This window comes from Cherax quadricarinatus, chromosome 26, assembly GCF_038502225.1.
Source record: "Cherax quadricarinatus isolate ZL_2023a chromosome 26, ASM3850222v1, whole genome shotgun sequence".
In the NCBI taxonomy this organism is placed as follows: Eukaryota; Metazoa; Arthropoda; class Malacostraca; order Decapoda; family Parastacidae; genus Cherax; species Cherax quadricarinatus.
In genome coordinates, this window is record NC_091317.1 from 18,322,861 (window position 1) to 18,348,147 (window position 25,287).

Genomic DNA, 25,287 nt, shown 5'->3' on the forward strand with positions numbered 1-25,287 from the left:
CAGCTGCTGCTGCACCACCATCAGCTGCTGCTGTACCATGCTCAGCTGTTGCTGCACCACCATCAGCTGCTGATGTACCACGGTCAGCTGCTGCTGCTGCACCACCGTCAGCTGCTGCTGTATCACCGTCAGCTGCTGCTGCTGTACCACGGTCAGCTGCTGCTGCTGCTGTACCGCGGTCAGTTGCTGCTGTACCATGGTCAGCTGCTGCTGCACCGCGGTCAGCTGCTGCTGCACCACCGTCAGCTGTACTACTCTAAGATGTGAAGAGACTGATGTTGGTGTGGCTTAACGAGAAACGATTACCGAGAAACAATTAAACCCAGAGGGTTAGCCACCCAGGATAACCCAAGAAAATCAGTGCATCATCAGGGACTGTCTAACTTGTTACCATTGGGGTCCTTAATCTTGTCCCCAAGGATGTGACCCACTCCAGTTAACTAACACCCAGGTGAACAGGAAAAAATGCCTGGAACTAGTGCTCATATTGTAATTGGTGAATTTAAGGCCAGCAGAGGTTGGTTTGAGAGATTTAAGAATCGCAGTGGCATACACAGTGTGATAAGGCATGGCAATGCTGAAAAATTCCAACCCAAACAAGTGTTCAATTGTGACGAAACAGGCCTGTTCTTGAAGAAAATGCCAAAAAGGACTTACATTACTCAGGAGAAAAAGGCACTCCCAGGACACAAGCCTATGAAAGACAGGCTAACTCTTATGTTTTGTTGTAATGCTAGTGGGGATTGCAAAGTGAAGCCTTTACTCATGTATCACTCTGAAAATCCCAGAGTGTTCAAGAAAAACAGTGTCTCATCACTCATCAATACTCTTCAATAAAGGTAAGTGTCATTTTATTATTTATTTATGTATTTATTGTGCATGTCTCATTGTTTTCTTTGTAAGGAAACGTACATTTCATGTAAAAAAATAATTTTTTTTAATACTTTTGGCTGTCTGGAACAGATTAATTGAATTTCCATTATTTCTTACGGGGAAAATTAATTCGGCTAACAATAAATTCAGCTAAGGACAAGCTCTCTGGAATGGATTAAAATTGTCGGTCGAGGGTCCACTGTATTTTACTATCCCTTAACTAATAAGCCATTATTACAAACTTAAAAATGTATGTTTGTATCTTAAATTGTACTACCTCATATTAATAATATAGTAAAATATTTAATACAGTAGTGCCTTGACTTACGAGTTTAATACGTTCCGTGACTGAGCTTGTAACTCAATTTGCTCGTATATCAAGTCAATTTTCCTAACTGAAATACCATTAAACCATTCCAGCGGAATTCCTGGCTCTCAGGGAGGCAGGAGAAAATACTTCAATATAATGCTAATATCAACCCTATGGCTTAATTATCTATCACAATTGATCTAATATGACATAATATACAATGTAAATAACAGAGAAACATGATAAATACTCTAGAATGAACAAAATATGTCATTATGTGACAAGTGGTGGCAACCACTCCCGAGGTAAAAATAATTATCGCTCTGACCATATCTTCCCATTCTTGCCCTTCTGAGGTCTTATTATGTCTTATTATAAGAGAAAAGAGTGTTTGTGAGGCTAACTGCACTAGATCACTAGTTTCACAAGGAAAACACTGAAACAAAAGCTATTTTCTCATGTTTCTCTGTGATTTCATGCTTTAATTCAATGGACATCATCCTCTTCTTTTTCTCAGCACTGTCCTTCACACTTACTTTCTTAGGACTCATGGTTAGAAAAAAGAAATTTGGCAAAATAAATGCACAAAAAGCACAAAACGCTGGGATGCTAGGTGGATGTTGTGGCGTTCACTGCACCAACTAGTGGTGGCATATCTGAAGCTTGCTCGTAACTAGATTTTGGCTCGCAACTCAAAGCAAAAACTCAACCAAGCGATGGCTCATAACTTGGAAACTCATAAGCTGGGGCACTTGTACATCAAGGTACCACTGTATTTGCAATCTACCACTTTTCACCTGTCTAGACTTTGGTTAAGTTTCTCCAAAATGCCTTGGCATGATTGTGGCTTTCTTTGTACAAATCAAATTATGAAATGTAAACACATTGTAACCTTTGCAAAGAAATAAATTTTTTATTTGATTTGATTTGATAATTTTCATATGATGGAGCGGCACGACTAGTGAAACAATAATAATATAAGCTATATTATAAACAGGGCTGATAGTGGTCTCTTATTCCCTCTGCCAAGGAGCTGGATTTCACAAATTTTTGCAGTAAGGCCAAATGAAGAGATGGAGGGCTGGAGGTATTGAGACTCAAACTGAGGAAGGGGTCAAAAGATAAAATTCCTTGGATCAAGAGCCACATTTCTACAGCAAGGGACTCCCAAAGAAGAGGTTAATCCCTGTTCCCATTACATGTCTAGTCTTTTGACTCATGCCCACAGGATGGGTTTCAGGTACACGATAAAGCCCTCAAATCAATCACCCAACATAATTCAATAAAAACACTGAGACAAATGTTTACATATAAATCTCTTTGTAACATTGTAAACATTCAAGCACTGATAAAACTTACAATATTAGTGTAATAATTTTTCCAATCATTAATTTTATAACTTTAATCAAGCTAACAAAATTTTGAGTTCTAGTCTCTTAATCCAATATGTTTCTCTAATCTTTAGTCTGCCACCCCACAGATTCAGTATGAGATCCATAATAATGTTATATCAATCAACCCACTGTGCTGATCTCTCATTTTTCTCAGATGTCTCATTGTATTCTAGCTAAGAATTCTCTCATTATGTCACAGGTGCATCATATATATATCTTCCAACAAGTACTGTTAATTCCACTTTTATCCTCCATCATACTTTTACCATAAATGAGAGCGATTGGATGAAGTGTTAGCTGGCCCCTAACTGAGGTTTGTGCACTCAGCTCCTCAACATCTGCAGTATCCTAGTGATTATTATTCTACATATTTCATTGCATGTAGGTAGTAGGTTGGTAGACAGCAACCACCCAGGGGGGTACTACCGTCCTGCCAAGTGAGTGTGAAACGAAAGCCTGTAATTGTTTTACATGATGGTAGGATTACTGGTGTCTTTTGTCTGTCTCATAAATATGCAAGATTACAGGTACGTCTTGCTACTTCTACTTACACTTAGGTCACACTACACATACATGTACATGTTTATTTATACACACTCATCTGAGTTTTCTTTGATTTTATCTTAATAGTTCTTGGTCTTATTACTTTTCCTTTTATATCCATGGGAAAGTGGAATAAGAATCTTTCCTCCCAAAGCCATGCGTGTTGTAAAAGTCAACTAAAATGCCGGGAACAATGGGCTAGTAACCCCTTTTCCTGTAATAATTACTAAAAAGAATAAGAAGAAGAAAATTGTCAAAGTGGGAAGTCTGAATGTGCGTGGATGTTATGCAAATGATAAGAAAGAGATGACTGTGGATGTTATGAATGAGAAGAAGGTGGATGTCCTGGCTTTAAGTGAAACAAAGCTGAAGGGGGTGGGAGAGTTTCAGTAGAGAGGAATAAATGGGATTAGGTCAGGGGTTTCAAATAGAGTTAGAGCTAAAGAAAGAGTAGCAATAATGTTGAAGGATAAGTTATGGCAGGAAAAGAGAGACTATAAATGTATTAATTCAAGGATTATGTGGAGTAAAATAAAGGTTGGATGTGAAAAGTGGGTTATAGTAAGCGTACATGCACCTGGACAAGAGAGAAGTGTAGAGGAGAGAGCGAGAGATTTTGGGAAATGTTGAGTGAATGCGTGGGGAATTTTGAACCAAGTGGTTGGGGATTTCAATGCTAAAGTGAGCAAAAATGTTGTGGAGGGAGTAGTAGGTAAATTTGGGGTGCCAGGGGTAAATGAAAATGGGGGAGCCTTTAATTGAGCTATGTGTAGAAAGAGGTTTTGTAATAAGTAATACATATTTTATGAAGAAGAGGATAAATAAATATACAAGGTATGATATAGCATGTAATGAAAGTAGTTTGTTAGATTATGTATTGGTGGATAAAAGGTTGATGGGTAGGCTCCAGATGTACACGTTTATAGAGGGGCAACTGATATATCGGATCATTATTTAGTTGTAGCTACAGTTAGAGTAAGAGGTAGATGGGAAAAGAGGAAAATGGCAACAACAAGCAAGAGGGAGATGAAAGTGTATAAACTAAGGAAGGAGGAAGTTCGGGTGAGATATAAGCAACTACTGGCAGAAAGGTGGGGTGGGGCAAGTATGAGTAGTCGGGGGGTTGAAGAGGGTTGGAATAGTTTTAAAAATGCAATATTAGAATGTGGGGCAGAATTTTGTGGTTATAGGAGGGTGGGTGCAGGAGGAAAGAGGAGTAATTGGTGGAATGATGAAGTAAAGGTGGGATAAAAGAGAGTTAAACAAGTTAAGAAAGCCTAGAGAACGAATGGATTTGTCAGTTAAAAACAGAGTAGGGGAGTTAGTAGATGGGGAGATGGAGGTTTTGGAGAGATGGCGAGAATATTTTCAGGAACTTTTAACCCTTTCAGGGTTTCGGCCGTACTAGTACGGTTTACGCACTACGGTTCTTGAAGTACTAGTACGCATAAATTCTAGCACCCTCAAATCTAGTGAGAGAAAGCTGGTAGGCCTACGCATGAAAGAATGGGTCTAAGTGGTCAGTGTGCGCGGTACAAAAAAAATCCTGCAGCACACAGTGTGTAATGAGAAAAAAAAAAACTTTGTGTTTTTGGATTAAAACAGCAACTTTGCACTGTATTTTTGTATGGTATTTATTGTTGTATTCTAGTTTTCCTGGTCTCATTTTATAGAATGGAAGACATATTACAGAAATTGAGATGATTTTGACTGGTTTTACAAAGAAAACTACCTTGTAATTGCGCTCAAAGTAGCAGAAATGTTCGATTTTTACCAAAGTTCAAAAGTAAACAAATCATGCTATGCGTCCAATACACGTCAATTGGTGAGTCTAATATTCTTTCACAAGTGTGCCGATATTATTTATACCATTTCTACACCAATGCAGTAGTCTGCATAACAGTAAATCTTCTATTTTTTTGTGAGAATAAAAAATCAAAGTGGAAAGCAAAAGAACATAAGAGGGGCATGGGGACATGACTAATGAACAGAGGAAATGTTAATTTAGTGCCAGGAATGTCTTTCTTGTTTATTCTGGACCCTACTCGGAAATTGGCATCTTTTGAAATTTGTGTAAAATTGGCAAAATTGCTAAATTCCGACCACTGTACTGGATAGTTGAAATCGGTAAATGGGTGGTTTCTTGTATTCATTCGATAGAAAAAAGTGGAGTTCTAGCGAAATAGTTATGATGTTTGTCGACAATGACACTGGGCAAAATCACCGATGCGTAAACATTGTCGAGACCGCTAACTTCGCGAGAGCATAATTCCGTAAGTTTTCCATCAAATTTCAAACTTTTGGTGTCATTATGATCGGGAAAAGATTCTCTATCTTTTCATGAGAATTTTTTTTTTTTTTTTTTTTTTTTTTTGAAATTTGGCCAACCCTGAGAACAAGTCTCTGAGAGCGCCTGTTGATCCTGAAAGGGTTAAATGTCGACAAAGAAAGGGAAGCGGTAATTTCATGCACTGGCCAGGGAGGTATACCATCTTTTAGGAGTGAGAAGAAAAGGATGTGAGTGTGGGGGAGGTGCGTGAGGCATTACGTAGAATGAAAGGGGGTAAAGCAGCTAGAACTGACGGGATCATGACAGAAATGTTAAAAGCAGGGGATGATATAGTGTAGGAGTGGTTGGTATTTTTGTTTAATAAATGTATGAAAGAGGGGAAGGTACCTAGGGATTGGCAGAGAGTATGTATAGTCCCTTTATATAAAAGGAAGGGGGACAAAAGAGATTGTAAAAATTATAGAGGAATAAGTTTACTGAAAATATGTACCAGGAAAAGTGTATGGTAGGGTTATAATTGAAAGAATTAGAGGTAAGACAGAATGTAGGATTGCAGATGAGCAAGGAGATTTCAGAGTAGGTAGGGGATGAGTAGATCAAGTGTTTACATTGAAGCATATATTTTTTTTTTTTTTTTTTTTTTTAAAAAAGTCGGCCGTCTCCCACCGAGGCAGGGTGACCCAAAAAAAAGAAAGAAAATCCCCCAAAAGAAAATACTTTCATCATCATTCAACACTTTCACCACACTCACACATTATCACTGCTTTTGCAGAGGTGCTCAGAATACAACAGTTTAGAAGCATATATGTATAGAGATACACAACATATCCCTCCAAACTGCCAATATTGAAGCATATATGTGAACAGTATTTAGATAACGGTAGAGAAGCTTTTTATAGGTAGTAGGTCGGTAGACAGCAACCTCCCAGGGAGGTACTACCATCCTGCCAAGTGAGTATAAAACGAACGCCTGTAATTGTATTACATGATGGTAGCATTGCTGGTGTCCTTTTTTCTGTTTCATAAATATGCAAGATTTCAGGTACGTCTTGCTACTTCTACTTACACTTAGGTCCCACTGCACATACATGTACAAGCATATATATACATACCCCTCCGGGTTTTCTTCTTTCTTTCTAGTTCTTGTTCTTGTCTATTTCCTCTTATCTCCATGGGGAAGTGGAACAGAATTCTTCCTCTGTAAGCCATGTGTGTCATAAGAGGTGACTAAAATGCCAGGAGCAAGGGGCTAGTAACCCCTTCTCCTGTGTATATTACTAAATGTAAAGGGAGAAACTTTCATTTCTCCTTTTTGGGCCACCCCGCCTCAGTGGGATACGGCCGGTGTGTTGAAAGAAAGAAAGAAAAGGGAAGTTTTTATTGCATTTATGGATTTAGAAAAGGCATATGACAGAGTGGATAGGGGAGCAATGTGGCAGATGTTGCAAGTATATAGAATAGGTGGTAAGTTACTAAATGCTGTAAAGAGTTTTTATGAGGATAGTGAGGCTCAGGTTAGGGTGTGTAGAAGAGAGGGAGACTACCTCCCAGTAAAAGTAGGTCTTAGACAGGGATGTGTATTGTCACCATGGTTGTTTAATACGTATATTTATAGATGGGGTTGTAAAAGAAGTAAATGCAAGGGTGTTCAGGAGAGGAGTGGGATTAAATTTAGGGGAATTAAATACAAAATGTGAATTGACACAGTTGTTTTTTTGCTGATGATACTGTGCTTATGGGAGATTCTAAAGAAAAATTGCAAAGGTTAGTGGATGAGTTTGGGAGTGTGTGTAAAGGTAGAAAGTTGAAAGTGAACATATAAAAGAGTAAGGTGATGAGGGTATCAAACGATTTAGATAAAGAAACACTGGATATCAAATTGGGGAGGAGGAGTATGGAAGAAGTGAATGTTTTCAGATACTTGGGAGTTGACATGTCGGCGGATGGATTTATGAAGGATGAGGTTAACCCTTTGACTGTCACGGCCGTATATATACGTCTTACGAGGTACTGTGTTTGACGTATATATACTCATAAATTCTAGCGGCTTCAAATCAACCAGGAGAAAGCTGGTAGGCCCACATGTGAGAGAATTGGTCTGTGGTCAGTGTGCACCATATAAAAAAAATCCTGGAGCACGCAGTGCATAATGAGAAAAAAAAAACTCCGACCGTTTTTTTTAATTAAAATGCCGAATTTGTGGTCTATTTTTGTATAGTATTTATGGTTGTATTCGCGTTTTCTTGATCTCATTTGATAGAATGGTAAACATATTATAGAAATAGAGGTGATTTTGATCGATTTTACTATAAAAAGAACCTAGAAATGGAGCTCAAATTAGGGGAAATGTTTTATTTTTGCCAATGTTCAAAAGTAAACAAATGATGTCATTGTCCAATTAATGTCCAACTAGCCATTCTAATATGCAGTCATGAATGAGTTGATGTTATTTATACAATTATTACAGTATTGCAGTAGTCTGCATAATAGTAAGTCTTTTAATTTTTGTTTGAATAAAAATTCAAATTAGAAAGCAAGAGTAATATCAGAGGGGCCTGGAGACATGACTGATGAGCAAAGAAAATGTTATTTTAGAGCCAGGAATGTCTGCATTGTTCATTCTAGACCTTATTTTGAAATTGTCACATTTTTTAGTTTTCGTGAAATTGGCCAAATTGCAAATTTCTGACCACATTATTAGGTAGTTGAAATCGGTAAATGGGCAGTTTCTTGTACTCAATCGATAGAAAAAATGGAGTTCTAAAGAAATAGCTATGAGTTTGGGAGACTGGAACAATGGAATTAGCCGAAAATAGGGCTCAAAGTGGGCGAAATCGTCGATCTGTAAACAGCGCCGAGGTCGCTAGCTTCGCGAGAGCATAATTCTGTCAGTTTTCCATCAAATTTCGTTTTTTTGGTGTCATTACAATCAGAAAAAGATTCTCTATCATTTCGTAAGAAAAAATTATTTTTTTTTTTTAAATTTTGCGACACCAGGAGACACCTCAGGATTGGGGGTTGCGACAGTCAAAGGGTTAATCATAGAATTGATGAGGGAAAAAAGGTGAGTCGTGCGCTGAGGTATATGTGGAGACAAAAAACGTTATCTATGGAGGCAAAGAAGGGAATGTATGAAAGTATAGTAGTACCAACACTCTTATATGGGTGTGAAGCTTGGGTTGTGAATGCAGGAGCGAGGAGGCAGTTGGAGGCAGTGGAGATGTCCTGTCTAAGGACAATGTGTGGTGTAAATATTATGCAGAAAATTCAAAGTGTGGAAATTAGGAGAAGGTGTGGAGTTAATAAAAGTATTAGTCAGAGGGCTGAAGAGGGGTTATTGAGGTGGTTTGGTCATTTAGAGAGAATGGATCAGAGTAGAATGACATGGAGAGCATATAAATCTGTAGGGGAAGGAAGGCGGGGTAGGGGTTGTCCTCAAAAAGGTTGGAAGGAAGGGGTAAGGGAAGTTTTGTGGGTGAGGGGCTTGGACTTCCAGCAGGCGTGCATGAGTGTGTTCGATAGGAGTGAATGGAGACGAATGGTATTTGGGACCTGACGATCTGTTGGAGTGTGAGCAGGGTATTACTTAGTGAAGGGATTCAGGGAAACCGGTTATTTTTATATAGCCGGACTTGAGTCCTGGAAATGGGAAGTACGATGCCTGCACTCTAAAGGAGGGGTTCAGGATATTAGCAGTTTGGAAAGATATGTTGTGTATCTTTATATGTATATGCTTCTAAACTGTTGTGTTCTGAGCACCTCTGCAAAAACAGTGATTATGTGTGAGTGAGGTGAAAGTGTTGAATGATGATGAAAGTATTTTCTTTTTGGGGATTTTCTTTCTTTTTGGGTCACCCTACCTCAGTGGGAGACGGCAGACTTGTTAAAAAAAAAAAAAAAAAAAAAAATTCATTGCATCTCATTTTTGTAAACTTTTTCTAACATACTGGCTGAGGAAGTTGTAATTTATGATATACATTAACTCTGTCTCCTCTCTGTGATAAAGGTCTTTTGCTTCCCAGTCTATTTCTTGGTAACTGAAATATCCCATTACAGTACTAGCAGCTTCTCTCCCTCTCAGTGACCAGAGATGCCCTCAGTATTTATATTATCATCATTTTGGGCTACAAAACTAGGAATACCACTAATGTTTTTAGTCCTCAATGCTATTTCTGCCACAAACACACAATTCATATTCCCAGGGCAATTTGGAATAATCAATCCTCAGAGTGACATCACTTCTTCATAAAGAGAGCTGCCAACCCTGTATTTCTCACTGGTCTTTTTTTTTTTTTTTTTAACACATCAGCTATCTCCAACCAAGGCAAGGTGACCCGAAAAAGAAGAAACAAAAGTTCCGGTTATTTTCACATTTAGTAATTTATGCAGGAGAGGAGTTGCTAGCCCCTTAACTGGTCTATCTTTGTAATTCAGTAGATTCTAGGTACATTTTTATTATAGGTGTTTTTGCTTCCCCTGACAGCTATTACACGTGTTTTCGTTGAGTTCTTTTTGACATCCAGCACATATCAAAGAAAATTTCTAAAAGAGTATGGTTACTTTAAAATATAAAAAGTATATTACTTTGTATCCTCATGTCAGTCTCACACTATGCAAAAATGAAATGCATATATACAGTAAAGGCCTCAAGATCTGGAATTCACTACCTGAACTGTTAAAGGATCCCTTGACTACTTATAAATTTAGGACTTTGCTTAAAAATCATCTCATCTCTCAATACTAACCAAAACAACTTCTAATCAGTTATTATATGACCTCTAGTCTATTAAATATCTGCCAATCCATGAAATATTATTGCTTGAACCATTAACTGTAATACTGTTTTTATTATGTGTAACTTTAAGATTAATATCTATAAACCTCCACCCTGACTACCTCACATGAGTATTAGTATTAGTTAACCACTCTTATCTTGTCAAGATTTAAGTAGTTATTAAGTATTAGGATTAGCCTTCCCAAATTGCCCCGGCATGATAGTGGCTTTCTTTGTACTTAGCAAACCAAAATTGTAATTACACATTGTAACCTTTACAAAGAAATAAAATCTTTATCTTTAAACATCATTACTCCCTCTGTATTCCTCTATAAACTATATCTTTATCTCACCTATTGTATATGTGTGCATGGAAATCTATAACAACAAATCACCTTGAGCCTAAAATAACTCAACAAAAACCTGCTAATAGAATGATTACTCAATCAGGTTCTTGACAACACACACACTCCCACTATTCAGAAGTTTAAAGTTAAACTTTAAAGTTTAAACATACAAAATATCCATACCTACTAGTGTGCATACTACTATACAGAGGTTGCTGAATATAAAGATTAACCCAGTGCTAAAACTCTTTTTGAAAAACTGCATCAGAATACATGCATACAATATAAGAAACAAATATCTCTTTAACCCTTAAACTGTCCAAATGTGGATCTACGTTTGCACTCCGAACGTAGATCTACATTCGATTTTACATTGTTTATGTAAAAGAAAACGTAGATCTATGTTTGGAGCGCTACGCATGCAAACGTAAATCTACATTTGGACAGTTTAAGGGTTAATATTCCATGTGTTCAACTCTACCCAAGTAAAAACTCCATGAAACTTAAAAGGACCAACAGTAGGGAACTCACTACCAAGAGATAATAGAAGTTACATATTTGCCAATTCCTTCAAAAATATTATTATAATCACCTCCTAAATTTGATGTAAATTATGAAGATCGAATATAAATGTCAAATTTGGTACATCTAATGCAATATGCTTATCCAGTTTCCACTCAGCATTCATACTCATGCCCCTAATGCCACCACTATATTTTTACTCCCAATAATGACTTCAGCTAAAACAGTCAATGCCATTTTGCAATCTCCTCTTATTTATCATTACCATTTTAATAAACTGATCTCTGTTATTTAAAACTGTCATTACATTTAATAATCTTCAGACAGTTTAATTGCTGTATATCAAACAAAGATGCAAATAGTCTAGTTTCAAATAAAAAAAAAACATATAGTAATATTAAATGGTTTTAGGTCCTAGTTTTAATGTCTGCAATACTCTGCACAACCATGGGATTTTCAAAATTTACAAATAAACAAACAAATTTTATTTCTTTGCAAGATTAAACTGAGATTGTGAAATTACAATAATGAGTTGCAGTGAAAAGAGCCACTGTCATGCCTAGGCATTATGGGTAAACTTTATTTAATGGCAGACTTAATTTATGAAATGAATGTGACAAAATTTTTTGAGAATTATTTATACAGCCTCTCCTTACTTACCGACATGCTCACTTACCGATGACTCAGACTTACGACAGGCTCTTTGACCAGTATGCATACCTAAATAATGTATATTTGAGCTGATTTCTTCTATTGTTTATTACAATATACAGTACACTACTGTATAAACATTTAAAAATATACCAGAACTGTTATACACAGTGCAAAGGTGACATTAAAATAATATCAAAGATGGCTGTCACATACCTACTACCATTATCGCATGCTTCTCACTTAGCGACAAATTTGTCTACTGACGTGGTCTTAGGAACAGAATTCCGTCGTTAAGGAGGAGAGGCTGTATTTTGAATATAAATTTTTTTGGTATGCTTTGTTAAGAGTAGGCAAGTCTCCATCAATCCTCCTTTCAACATATCTATAAATTATCATCACAGTCACCAGTGGTTATTCATATACAGGCTGGTCCCACTTTGCAGCACTTCATTTTACAGCATTTCACTAATATAGCAGTTTTCAATTATACTCATTCTTCATTTATTCAGACTATCCTACAATAAATATATTCATCGCTCAATATAAGCTAAGTATGAAAATATTTTTAGGTAAGTAATATGTGTACTGTATATGCATTTTTTAAGCCTAGCTCTTACTTAATATATGATAATGTAAACATGTTTACATTATCATATATTAGGCCTAAAAAGATGCAAAAGTAAAATTAATAAATAAAACAAAATTAAAAATTGCCAAAAACCATCTTAACCATTAAACTGTCAAAACGTAGATCTATGTTGACATGCGTAGTGCTCCGAGCATAGATCTACTTTTTTTTTTACATGCTTTCAAATGGAGAAAATAAAGGTCAGAGCGCTACCCATGTGAACGTAGATCTACATTTGGACAGTTTAAGGGTTAAGAGCAAGGCAAGTGCCGAAAACAACAAACACGACAATAACTGAAAAGCACCATATTAGCGAAGCACTCTAAAGCAAGCGTCGTATTAACGAGGTATGCCTGTAATGCTAATGCTGAAATAAGACACTTCCTGGAAAAAGGTAAAAGAACACAGGCATCACATTTGAAACAAATACTTCATTGGTATTCCTCTGTTCCCTTGAACATCCATAGAAGCTCAATGCAAATACGGTGGAACCTCGTTTTTCAGCCGTAATCCATTCCAGAAGGTCTGGCCTAAATTCGAAGCAATATTTCCTATAAGAATTAATGTAAAGACAATTAATCCATTCCAGACACCCAAAAATATTTACAAAAAATACATTTTTAAAGATAAATTATAGTTTTACACACATAAAACAATGAGAACTTCTCCATAAAGTATTACATACCTTATGGAGAAAGGGAGGACTGATTATTGTTTGGAAGGGGAATCCCCCTCCGTAAGGACTTCAGGTATCAAAGCCCTCTCTGGGGTTACTTCCCTCCCTCCCTGCCTCCTACACTCCCTGTGTCCCTGCCTGCCTGCTACACTCCCTGCATGCCTGCTACACGCCCTGCCTGCCTGCCACACTCACTCCCTCCATGCTACACTCCCTGCCTGCCTGCTACACTCCCTGCCTGCCTGCCACACTCACTCCCTCCATGCTACACTCCCTGCCTGCCTGCCACACTCACTCCCTCCATGCTACACTCCCTGCATGCCTGCTACACTCCCTGCCTGCCTGCCACACTCACTCCCTCCATGCTACACTCCCTGCCTGCCTGCTACATGCCCTGTCTGCCTGCCACACTCACTCCCTCCATGCTACACTCCCTGCCCATTGTGGCTTATTTCACAGTCGCACCTAATAAACAAGCCACATCAGCTTCCTTGATTTGTTCTTTCTTTGCCAGGATAGAAGTGATATTGTTGATTTGTTTTTGCCATACATGCCATGGTGACTTATTTCACAATTGCACTTAATAAAAAACTACCAAAAACAATGGATTTTAAGGAAATGTTGGGATGAGTGCACGGAGTATATGCTCACTTGCCAACAAAGGGACACTGACTCATCTACGCACGGTGTCCTGGGCTGACGCGTCTAATACAGCCGATATACGACACTACAGCTGAAATACAGAGCAAAATTTCTGCCGAAAAACTGACCTAAATACGAATCGGCCGATAAACACAACAGCCAAAAAACAAGGTTCCACTGTAAAAGGGCAAAAATGTTGAATAACTTGTCATATGAACTAAAAAATTGCAACTCTTAAAGAATTCAAATAAAAACTAAAACTTTGTGTGCTACATGCACACAATTTGTGACGGAACTCTTTAAGCTGCTATTACAGTTGAACATCAAACTTATAAAAAATTTCTTATTTTTAATTTAATCAAACCTCCAACAATTATTACATCACTGCCTCATTATCTGCTTTTTAATTCTTTAGAAATCCCTTTAACATTGAATCTTCATTTAATGCCTTTAACTAAATGCAAAATTTCTACCAAAATTTGTGCAGTATTTTAATACTATGAAATTTTATATTATAGTATATTTTACATTTATATATAGCGTTCAATATACTACTTTGTATTTTTATACTGCTAGAATCAGTCCTAGCTTTAAACTGCCCAAAATGCTATGCACAGCTATGGGTTTATTCCTGTAAGATATATTATAGTGTATTTGTAGCCACACGACTTGAGCAGCCATGTCCATCATTTTGCCAAATACGTATACCTTTTTTATTTAACAGCTATCAGGTGTGATGACGGTATAAATGCAAAACTTATAAATGTTGTGTAATACAGATGTAATATGTCACTGCCAGTATTATTTAGTACAGAAGTGACTAAGCATACATATATAGAGTGGAACCTCAACTTACGTGTGTCCCAACATACGGTTTTTCGAGATACGAGCCATCACTTGGTCGATTTTTTGCTCTGAGTTACGAGCCAACATCCGAATTACAAGTGAGCTTCCCTCGCTTCCCCCACTTCCCCCTTAACCCACAATCCGCACACCTCACGTGTTCATCTATGATTTCATGTTTTAATTCCATGGACATCATCCTCTTTTTCTTCTCAGTAGTCCTTTGCACTTATTTTCTTAGGACATATGGTTCGAAAAAAAAAATATGGCAAAATAACTGCACAAAATGCAAGCAAACGCAAGAGAAATGCTTCTACAGCAAGGTCAACAGTGCACCGAGTTGGAAGCATTCTGAAACTCCTCGTTATTTTATTTATTTTTTTTTTTTTCAACAAGTCGGTCGTCTCCCACCGAGGCAGGGTGACCCAAAAAAAAGAAAGAAAATCCCCAAAAAGAAAATACTTTCATCATCATTCAACACTTTCACCACATGCACACATTATCACTGCTTTTGCAGAGGTGCTCAGAATACAACAGTTTAGAAGCATATACATATAAAGATACACAACATATCCCTCCAAACTGCCAATATCCCAAACCCCTCCTTTAAAGTGCAGGCATTGTACTTCCCATTTCCAGGACTCAAGTCCGACTATATGAAAATAACCGGTTTCCCTGAATCCCTTCACTAAATATTACCCTGCTTACACTCCAACAGATCGTCAGGTTCCAAGTATCATTCGTCTCCATTCACTCCTAACACGCTCATGCACACTTACTGGAAGTCCAAGCCCCTCGCCCACAAAACCTCCTTTACCCCCTCTTTCCAACCCTTTCGAGGACGACCCCTATTATTATTATTATTATTATTATTATTATTATTAATTTAGGGAACTGAAATTTGCTCATTATTATTATAATTGTTATAATAATATTATTATTATTATTATTACAGTGGACCCCCGCTTAACGATCACCTCCCAATGCGACCAATTATGTAAGTGTATTTATGTAAGTGCGTTTGTACGTGCATGTTTGGGGGTCTGAAATGGACTAATCTACTTCACAATATTCCTTATGGGAACAAATTCGGTCAGTACTGGCACCTGAACATACTTCTGGAATGAAAAAATATCGTTAACCGGGGGTCCACTGTATTATTATTATTAATTTAAGGAACTGGAGCACAGATCCAATTCCCTAGATCAAGAGTCCCTCACCAGTATCAAGGTTCCTTGATGCTGGCAAGGGGTTCTTGATCTAGGGAATTGGATGTGTGCTCCAGTTCCCTAATAATAATATTATTATAACAATTATAATATTATAACAATTATAATAATAATAATAATAATAATAATAATAATAATAATAATATTAATAATAATAATAATAATGAACGAGTTTCAGAACATCGCCACTAGGTGGTGCAGCGAACAACACAACATCAGCTGAGCAGTGCATGTGTTTATGTCGCCGTGGAAGCATTTCTAGTGTTATTATTGCCAAATTTCTTTTTTCTAACCATGGGTCCTAAAAAAGTAATTGCAAAGGGCAGTGCTGAGAAGAAAAAGAGGATGATGTCCATGGAATTACAGCATGAAATCACAGACAAACAAGCAGGGTGTGCAGACTGTTTGCAAGGCAGTATGAGCTAGTAGCAAGTAGCCTATCGTCACCCCTCCACCTCTGCCAGCGTACGTACACTTTATAAAACCAGTTTATATCTTTAAATTCTCTATTATGTTTCTTTACAATATTTCTTATTTATAAATACATTGTTTCAGTGTTTTCCTTATGAAACTAGGGATCTAGTGCAGTTAGCCTCACAAACACTCCATTTTCTCTTATAATAAGAGCATGGGAAGATACAGTCAGAGCGGGAGAGGAAATGGTCGCCACCACTAGTCACATAATGACATATTTTATTCTAGAGTATACAGGTCTCCCTCCACATTCGCGAGTTCTGCTTTTGCAGGCTTCGAACATTCGCAAATGCCCAGCCGCCCATTCATATTTAAAATATGCCATTATGTATGTTAGGAATTGTGGCGGTGGCAGAGTTTGTTTGGAGGCAGGACAAGATAGTCCTTCAATATGACACTAATATGAACTCTACAGCTTATTTATCTATCATAATTGATTTAATATGACATAAACAATATTAATAAGAGTAATAACCACTCATTATTAATATTAATAACAATATTAATAACGAGTGGTGTTGTGTTGTTGTTGGGTGCATAAGGGCCACTGAGAGCATAAGCCATACATAGTGGTGGTGAAGGCCAGCAGAGGCAGCGGTGTTCTCAGTAGCCCTATATACAGTACCTCCAACAACATTGGAGGAATTAGGTTCATGCTGTCCTTTTTCTATCAATTAATAGCTTAACTTACTTGCTGCACTATTAATGCTACACTTCATCGCTGGCTGGTGCTATAGCCTTTATCGACTAGTGCTGCTTTAGTATCATACATATCGTAGAATCACTGAAGAAGGCACATTCTCCCCTCTCTCCTCCTCCACTTTGGTACTCTGTTACAAGTTCTTTCTTGAATTCTATAGTCTCTCACCTATAGGGCTGGCACTAGTACAATATTTTACGATGTTTTCATGTGTTTTATGATTGTTCATGGTTCAAGAGGTTAAGGAAGCAGTATTGTTAGGCTAAGTAAATGCTATTATTATATTTCCCTACAATATATTTGTGCACCAAACATTCATGATTTTTCAACATTCAAGAGGTTCTTGATCCCCTAACCCTTGTGAATGTGGAGGGAGACCTGTATATCATGTTTCTATGTTATTTATACTGTTTATTATGTCATATTAAATCAATTGTAATAGATAAATAAGCCGTAGAGTTGATATTAGTGTCATATTAAAGTATTTTGTCCTGCCTCCCAAGAGCAGGAATTCCGCTGGAACAGATTAATGGCATTTCAATTGATTTAAATGATGAAAAGTGATTTGATATACGAGCAAATTGAGTTATGAGCAAGGTCACAGAACAAATTAAACTTGTAAGTTGAGGTTCCACTGTATATACATACTGTGGAACCTTGGCTTACAAATTTAATCCATTCCGTGGACTTCTTCGTATCCTGATTTGTTCGTATGCTGGGTCATTTTTCCTCATTTAAATTAACTTAAATGCAATTAATTCGTTCCAGCTGAATTCCTGCTCTCAGGAGGCATGACAAAATAACCCTAATATCAACTCTACGGCTTATTTATCTCTCACAATTCATCTAATATGACATAATAAACAATATAAATAACACAGAAACGTGATATACACTCTAGAATGAATAAAATGTGTCATTATGTGGACAGCAGAGGGAGGAGGATTGTGGACGTGCAGTCTAGCTATGAAAATGTCAGAGGTGTTTATAAGGGGAAAACGAAGTTTGTGAGGCTAACTGAATTAGATCTGGTGTACATACATTTACATATCCTGTCAGAAGTTCACATTTTTCTTAAGAACTGCTATGTCCAATTTTTATGTTTATCTAACTACACTATGAATCTCCTGTAAGCTGTTTCTCCGTCAACCATGTCAACAGCAACTTCTCCATCTTTTCACTGACAGAGGTCCGCTGACTAGAAATTGCTGTAACTCCTTTTGCCAGCGCTTTAGCTTTTATAGACTCCTTCTGCTTTAGTATTGCACATATAGTAGATTATTATTATTATTATTATTATAATCATGGGGAAGCACTAAACCCATAGGTACATATAGTAGAGGAGCTACGCTTGTACTCAATCGCCAAGTCCTCAACCCTTGTACCTAGTCTGTGCTTATTAATCATTTCTTACTTTAATTCCGTGCAAATCATCCTCTTTTTCTTCCTGGCACTTGCTTTCTTAGGACCCCTGGTTAAAAGAAAGAAATCTGGTGAATTAACTGCACAAAATGTAAGGAAATCACGAGAATTTCTTGCACCGCAAGAGTAACTCCGTAAGCACACGTGCACTGGTGACCATTGTGGTGGTGTTGTCAAACTAAATTATACGCAGCATGTACATAGTATTATTATTATAATAATAATTATTATAACAATAATAATAATACAATAGTAATAACAATAATAGCGGTAAGGAGAAACTTTAAAAGGTTGCCAGTAGTTGGTGCCACCATCAGCAAAACATTGGTAAACACTACTAGTACACTTTTCACCTGTCTAGACTTAAGTAGTCTTATTAGGTTAAGTCTGCCCAAAATGCTTCAGCATGATAATGGCTTTCTTTGCTCCAGTCATATTATGATATGTAAACACACATTGTAACCTTTGCACAGAAATAAATATTTTATTTATTTATTTATATATTTAAGGAACCTCCCTCAAGGGGGAAGTTCGCATCTTGAAATTTCGTTCGTATCCAGAAGCAAAAAATCGACCGAAAGACAGTTCGTATCCTGAAAAATTTGCATGGTGGGGCATATGAAATGATGGACAGTTTAATTTTCTGACTCCCTATCATCATTACCTGCTTTAAATAACCCAAGTTCTAAAAGTAACATGTTTGGTTATGAGACCAAACACAAATGCATGAATTAACATAAACAGGCCTCTGGGAACATAGTGAAGTCAATGCCTTACCTTTAATATACTTTGAAGGGTTTCGAGAGTTTTCCTCTTCCCAGAGCCGGGCCCAGGCTTGTTTGGTGCCTGCTTGGTAAACCAGCTTGTTATTGCTGGCAGCCCACTGGCCCTCATAGTTATGTTTTACTCCACTGCCCATTGGAAGACTTTACTTTTATCTTCTTGCAATTTTTTCAGCATCTTCTACCAAGATGATATTCATGCTTATTTTGGTATCATCCACAATACTACAAAACTGTAGTGAGTGTTTTTATCTGTCTACTTTGAGGATAAAAACAGAAGAGGCACCAGGACAGTGCACTGGGATACTGAGCATTTTACTTTGTGCTGATTTTTGCATTATTTTCTACTATTCTTTGTGCTCTATCTGTAAGTTGAATATCTAGTTGCCTACTTTTCCCATTATTCTTATACCCTGCATTTTGTGTAATAACCCCATGACTGAATTTGTCAAAAGCCTTTGCAAAATCTATAAATACCACAACAGCATTCTGGTGTTCTTCCAATGTCTTCATAACTGTCATAGTGGTTTAGTAGGTGTTACAAGAATGATCTTCCCACTATGAGTCTATGCTGGTTTGAGTTATGCAGATTGTGCTGTTCCATAAAATTTGTAATTTGGTGTCTCATCACCATTTCGAAGACTTTTATGATGTGCAATGTTAGGGTTACTGGTCCATAATTTTTAAGTGCTCCAAGACTTCTTTTATGCAAAGGAACTAAAGCTGAACTCTCTAAGACCTCTGGTATTTCACCTCGATCTAAGCTCTTTCTCCAAAAAATACTGAGTGCATGTGCTAGTGGTATTTAACCCTTTCAGGGTCGACAGGCCCTCTCCTAAACTTGTTCTCAGGGTCGGAAAAAAAAAAAAATTATGAAATGATAAGAGAATCTTTTCCCGATCAAGCCTCCGGATGCAACATCCCAGCAATTACAGGAACAGCTGTTAAAAATTGACCACTGTCTGGAAAATCTTCCAGCTCCTGCACCCAACATCTTGCTCCTGGGGGATTTCAACTTAAGGCACCTAAAATGGAGGAATATAGCAAATAATATTGTTGCAGTAATAACACCAGGAGGCAGCTGTGATGAAAACTCACACTCACACGAGCTTTTAAATCTCTGCACAAAATTCAATTTAAACCAGCAAATAATAGAGCCTACTAGACTGGAGAATACACTAGACCTCAACTTCACTAACAATGATGATCTGATAAGAAATGTCACCATATCAAAAACAATATACAGTGGACCCCCGCTTAACGATCGCCTCCAAATGCGACCAATTATGTAAGTGTATTTATGTAAGTGCGTTTGTACGTGTATGTTTGGGGGTCTGAAATGGACTAATCTACTTCACAATATTCCTTATGGGAAAAAATTCGGTCAGTACTGGCACCTGAACATACTACTGGAATGAAAAAAGTTCGTTAACCGGGGGTCCACTGTACTCAGATCACAACATAATTGAGGTTCAGACATGTATGAGTGGAGCCCCAGACCAACATAATGAGATTAGTCACGAGGGAGCATTCACCAAATTCAACTTCAATAACAAAAACATAAAGTGGGACCAAGTAAACCAAGTCCTAACCGATATAAGCTGGGAAGATATACTAAGCAACACAGACCCCAACTTATGCCTAGAACAGATTAACTTGGTGGCACTTGATGTATGCACAAGGCTTATTCCTCTAAGAAAAAGGAGGAGCAGATGTTAAATAGAAAGAGACAGGCGCTCCTTTTACAGGCGACGGAAAAGAATAACAGAGCGGCTAAAAGAGGTCAATATATCTGAAATGCGTAGGGAGACACTGGTCAGAGAAAGAGCAAGCATCGAACTTAAGCTAAAGGAATCTTATAGGAGCCAGGAATCGCAGGAAGAACTAAAAGCCATAAATGAAATCGAAAGAAACCCAAAGTATTTCTTCTCCTATGCCAAATCAAAGTCGAGAACAACGTCCAGTATTGGGCCCCTACTTAAATAAGATGGGTCCTACACAGATGACAGCAAGGAAATGAGTGAGCTACTCAAGTCCCAATATGACTCAGTTTTTAGCAAGCCGCTAACCAGACTGAGAGTCGAAGATCAAAATGAATTTTTTATGAGAGAGCCACAGAATTTCGTTAACACAAGCCTATCCGATGTTATCCTGACGCCAAATGACTTTGAACAGGCGATAAATGACATGCCCATGCACTCTGCCCCAGGGCCAGACTCATGGAACTCAGTGTTCATCAAGAACTACAAGAAGTCCCTATCACGAGCCTTTTCCATCCTATGGAGAGGGAGCATGGACACGGGGGTCATCCCACAGTTACTAAAAACAACAGACATAGCCCCACTCCACAAAGGGGGCAGTAAAGCAACAGCAAAGAACTACAGACCGATAGCACTAACATCCCATATCATAAAAATCTTTGAAAGGGTCCTAAGAAGCAAGATCACCACCCATCTAGAAACCCATCAGTTACACAACCCAGGGCAACATGGGTTTAGAACAGGTCGCTCCTTTCTGTCTCAACTATTGGATCACTATGACAAGGTCCTAGATGCACTAGAAGACAAAAAGAATGCAGATGTAATATATACAGACTATGCAAAAGCCTTCGACAAGTGTGACCATGGCGTAATAGCGCACAAAATGCGTGCTAAAGGAATAACAGGAAAAGTCGGTCGATGGATCTATAATTTCCTCACTAACAGAACAGAGAGAGTAGTCGTCAACAGAGTAAAGTCCGAGGCAGCTACGGTGAAAAGCTCTGTTCCACAAGGCACAGTACTCGCTCCCATCTTGTTCCTCATCCTCATATCCGACATAGACAAGGATGTCAGCCACAGCACCGTGTCTTCCTTTGCAGATGACACCCGAATCCGCATGACAGTGTCTTCCATTGCAGACACTGCAAGGCTCCAGGCGGACATCAACCAAATCTTTCAGTGGGCTGCAGAAAACAATATGAAGTTCAACGATGAGAAATTTCAATTACTCAGATATGGTAAACACGAGGAAATTAAATCTTCATCAGAGTACAAAACAAATTTCGGCCACAAAATAGAGCGAAACACCAACGTCAAAGACCTGGGAGTGATCATGTCGGAGGATCTCACCTTCAAGGACCATAACATTGTATCAATCGCATCTGCTAGAAAAATGACAGGATGGATAATGAGAACCTTCAAAACTAGGGAGGCCAAGCCCATGATGACACTCTTCAGGTCACTTGTTCTATCTAGGCTGGAATATTGCTGCACACTAACAGCACCTTTCAAGGCAGGTGAAATTGCTGACCTAGAAAATGTACAGAGAACCTTCATGGCACGCATAACGGAGATAAAACACCTCAATTACTGGGAGCGCTTGAGGTTCCTAAACCTGTATTCCCTGGAATGCAGGCAGGAGAGATACATGATTATATACACCTAGAAATTCCTAGAGGGACTAGTACCGAACTTGCAAACAAAAATCACTCACTACGAAAGCAAAAGACTTGGCAGACGATGCAACATCCCCCCAATGAAAAGCAGGGGTGTCACTAGCACGTTAAGAGACCATACAATAAGTGTCAGGGGCCCGAGACTGTTCAACTGCCTCCCAGCATACATAAGGGGGATTACCAACAGACCCCTGGCAGTCTTCAAGCTGGCACTGGACAAGCACCTAAAGTCGGTTCCTGACCAGCCGGGCTGTGGCTCGTACATTGGTTTGCGTGCAGCCAGCAGCAACAGCCTGGTTGATCAGGCTCTGATCCACCAGGAGGCCTGGTCACACACTGGGCTGCGGGGGTGTTGACCCCCAGAACTCTCTCCAGGTAAACACCAAAAGTATGAAATTTGATGGAAAACTTATGGAAGTTAGTGGTCTCGACAATGTTTCCGCATTGGCGATTTCCCTCACTTTGAGCCCTATTTTCAGCCAATTCCAATGTACCAGTAGACAAAAATCATAACTATTTCGTTGGAACTCCATTTTTTCTATCGAATGAGTACAAGAAACCACCCATTTACCAATTTCAACTATCCAATAAAGTGGTCAGAAATTGGCAATTTTGCCACTTTCACACAAATTTAAAAAAATTGTCAGTTTCCATATAGGGTCCAGAATAAACAAGACAGACATTCCTGGCACTAAAATAACATTCTTTTTTCTGTTCATTAGTCACGTCCCCAGGCCTCTCTTACATTTCTTTTTATTTTCACTTTGAATTTTTATTCTCACAAAAAAATAGAAGATTTACTGTTATGCAGACTACTACATTCGTGTAGAAATGGTATAAATATTATCAGCACACTTGTGAAAGAATATTAGACTCACCAGTTGATGTGTATTGGACGAATGACATAATTTGTTTACTTTTGAACTTTGGCAAAAATCAAACATTTCTGCTACTTTGAGTTCAATTTCAAGGTACTTTTCATTATGAAACTAATCAAAATCATCTCAATTTCTGTAATATGTCTTCCATTCTATAAAATGAGAACAGGAAAACTAGAATACAACCATAAATAGCATACAAAAATACACTGCAAATTCACTTTCTTAAAGCAAAAACACGGTCGGAGTTTTTTTTTCTCATTATGCACTGTGTGCTGCAGGATTTTTTTTATACTGTGCACACTGACCACATAGACCCATTCTTCCATATGTAGGCCTACCAGCTTTCTCTCGTTAGATTTGAAGGCGCTAGAATTTATGCGTACTAGTACGGCACTAACCCTGGCATGCAAGCCGTACTAGTACGGCACCAACCCTGAAAGGGTTAAACAAGGAATTTCATGAATCTGGTCCACGTACTGCCTGAGCAGGCATATTTTCTATTTTACGAATTCTATGGGATTAGTGTTCATGTCAGTTATATGGTTTGCGTGGCCTTCAGATATGAAAAATTTTCTGCATCCTGTTTTCGTTTAGTGGGTGCCTTAATATTGATTCATATCGGTCTTTTAGAATTTTGCTCATTTCCTTTTCATCATTAGTGTAAGAGCCTCCTGTGATTGATGGTCCAATTCCATAGATAGTTTTAAACGAGGATTTTGTATGTATAGAAAATTTTGGGGTTTCTTGCAATTACCTGAATGGCTTTTTTTTTTCCTTTGTGCTTCTAATGTCTGGTATGACAGCATGAGTTTTTATTTTATCTCAGCAATCTCTCAGCTAAGATTACTTTTGCATCAATGTGATATTCATATTTTTAAGCAATTCGGTAAACTTCTCTACATTCTTCTAAACTCTCTTTCTATATTTAATCTTCTTTTAAGCTTTCTCACTGGTACATATTCAATTCAGACTTGTATGCTTCTGTGTTTAGCCTTTCCAAGCATTGGTTGGAATTTAGGGTGTTCATGACTGTTTCCATAGGTCTGATAGCTCTTTGTTAATTTTGTCCCAATCAATTTTCTGACTGCTGAAGTTAAATTTACTTAACATCCCTTCTTGTATATTATTCCTGGAGTTCTCCATTTCTTCTTCTTCTTTCAACAAACTGGCTGTATCCCACCAGGGCAGGGTAGCCCAAAAAGAAAAACAAGTTTCTCTTTAAACTTTAGTAATGTATACAGGATAAGGGATTACTAGCCCTTTGCTCCCGGCATTTTAGTCGCCTCTTACGACACGCATGGCTTACGGAGGAAGAATTCTGTTTCACTTCCTCATGGAGAAGTTCTCCATTTATGAGCATATGTACATTTGTACTCCTACAATGTTGAGCTCAACATAGTGTTTTTTTTTTTTTTTCAACAAGTCGGCCATCTCCCACTGAGGCAGGGTGACCCAAAATGAAAGAAAATCCCTAATTAGTTCCTCAATGATCATTAAGATTAAATCCAGTGTATTTTCATTTCCAGTGGGTTCTATTATCTGTTGGTTCAAAGCAAACTTCACAAGGCCCAGGAACTATTATTGGTACGCTATGATTTACCATCTTCCGTATCATATTTGGGAGGTGAGGGGTGTTCACGATTTTCTAGGCAGCTATCTATCTTCCTTATTTAATCTGTGAATTCCTCAACTGTTGTTGACAGTGGTTTATATACAAGGATAATTACTACATTCCTACTATCCACTTCAATACCTAAAACTTCTACTGTATCATTTGAGGAATTCACTAGTTTGATGCAACAAAATGTTTCTTTCACTTTAGGAACAGGTTAAATATAATTATGATTTCTAAAATAGAAGTTTAAAA

At 37.9% G+C, this 25,287-nt stretch overlaps 1 protein-coding gene across 6 annotated transcripts in view; it reads right to left on the reverse strand.

The window, feature by feature from the left end:
* The window catches only part of LOC128691561 (small G protein signaling modulator 2), a 652,393-nt gene that overhangs the window by 103,269 nt on the left and 523,837 nt on the right, over positions 1 to 25,287 (reverse strand). The window lies entirely within an intron of this gene.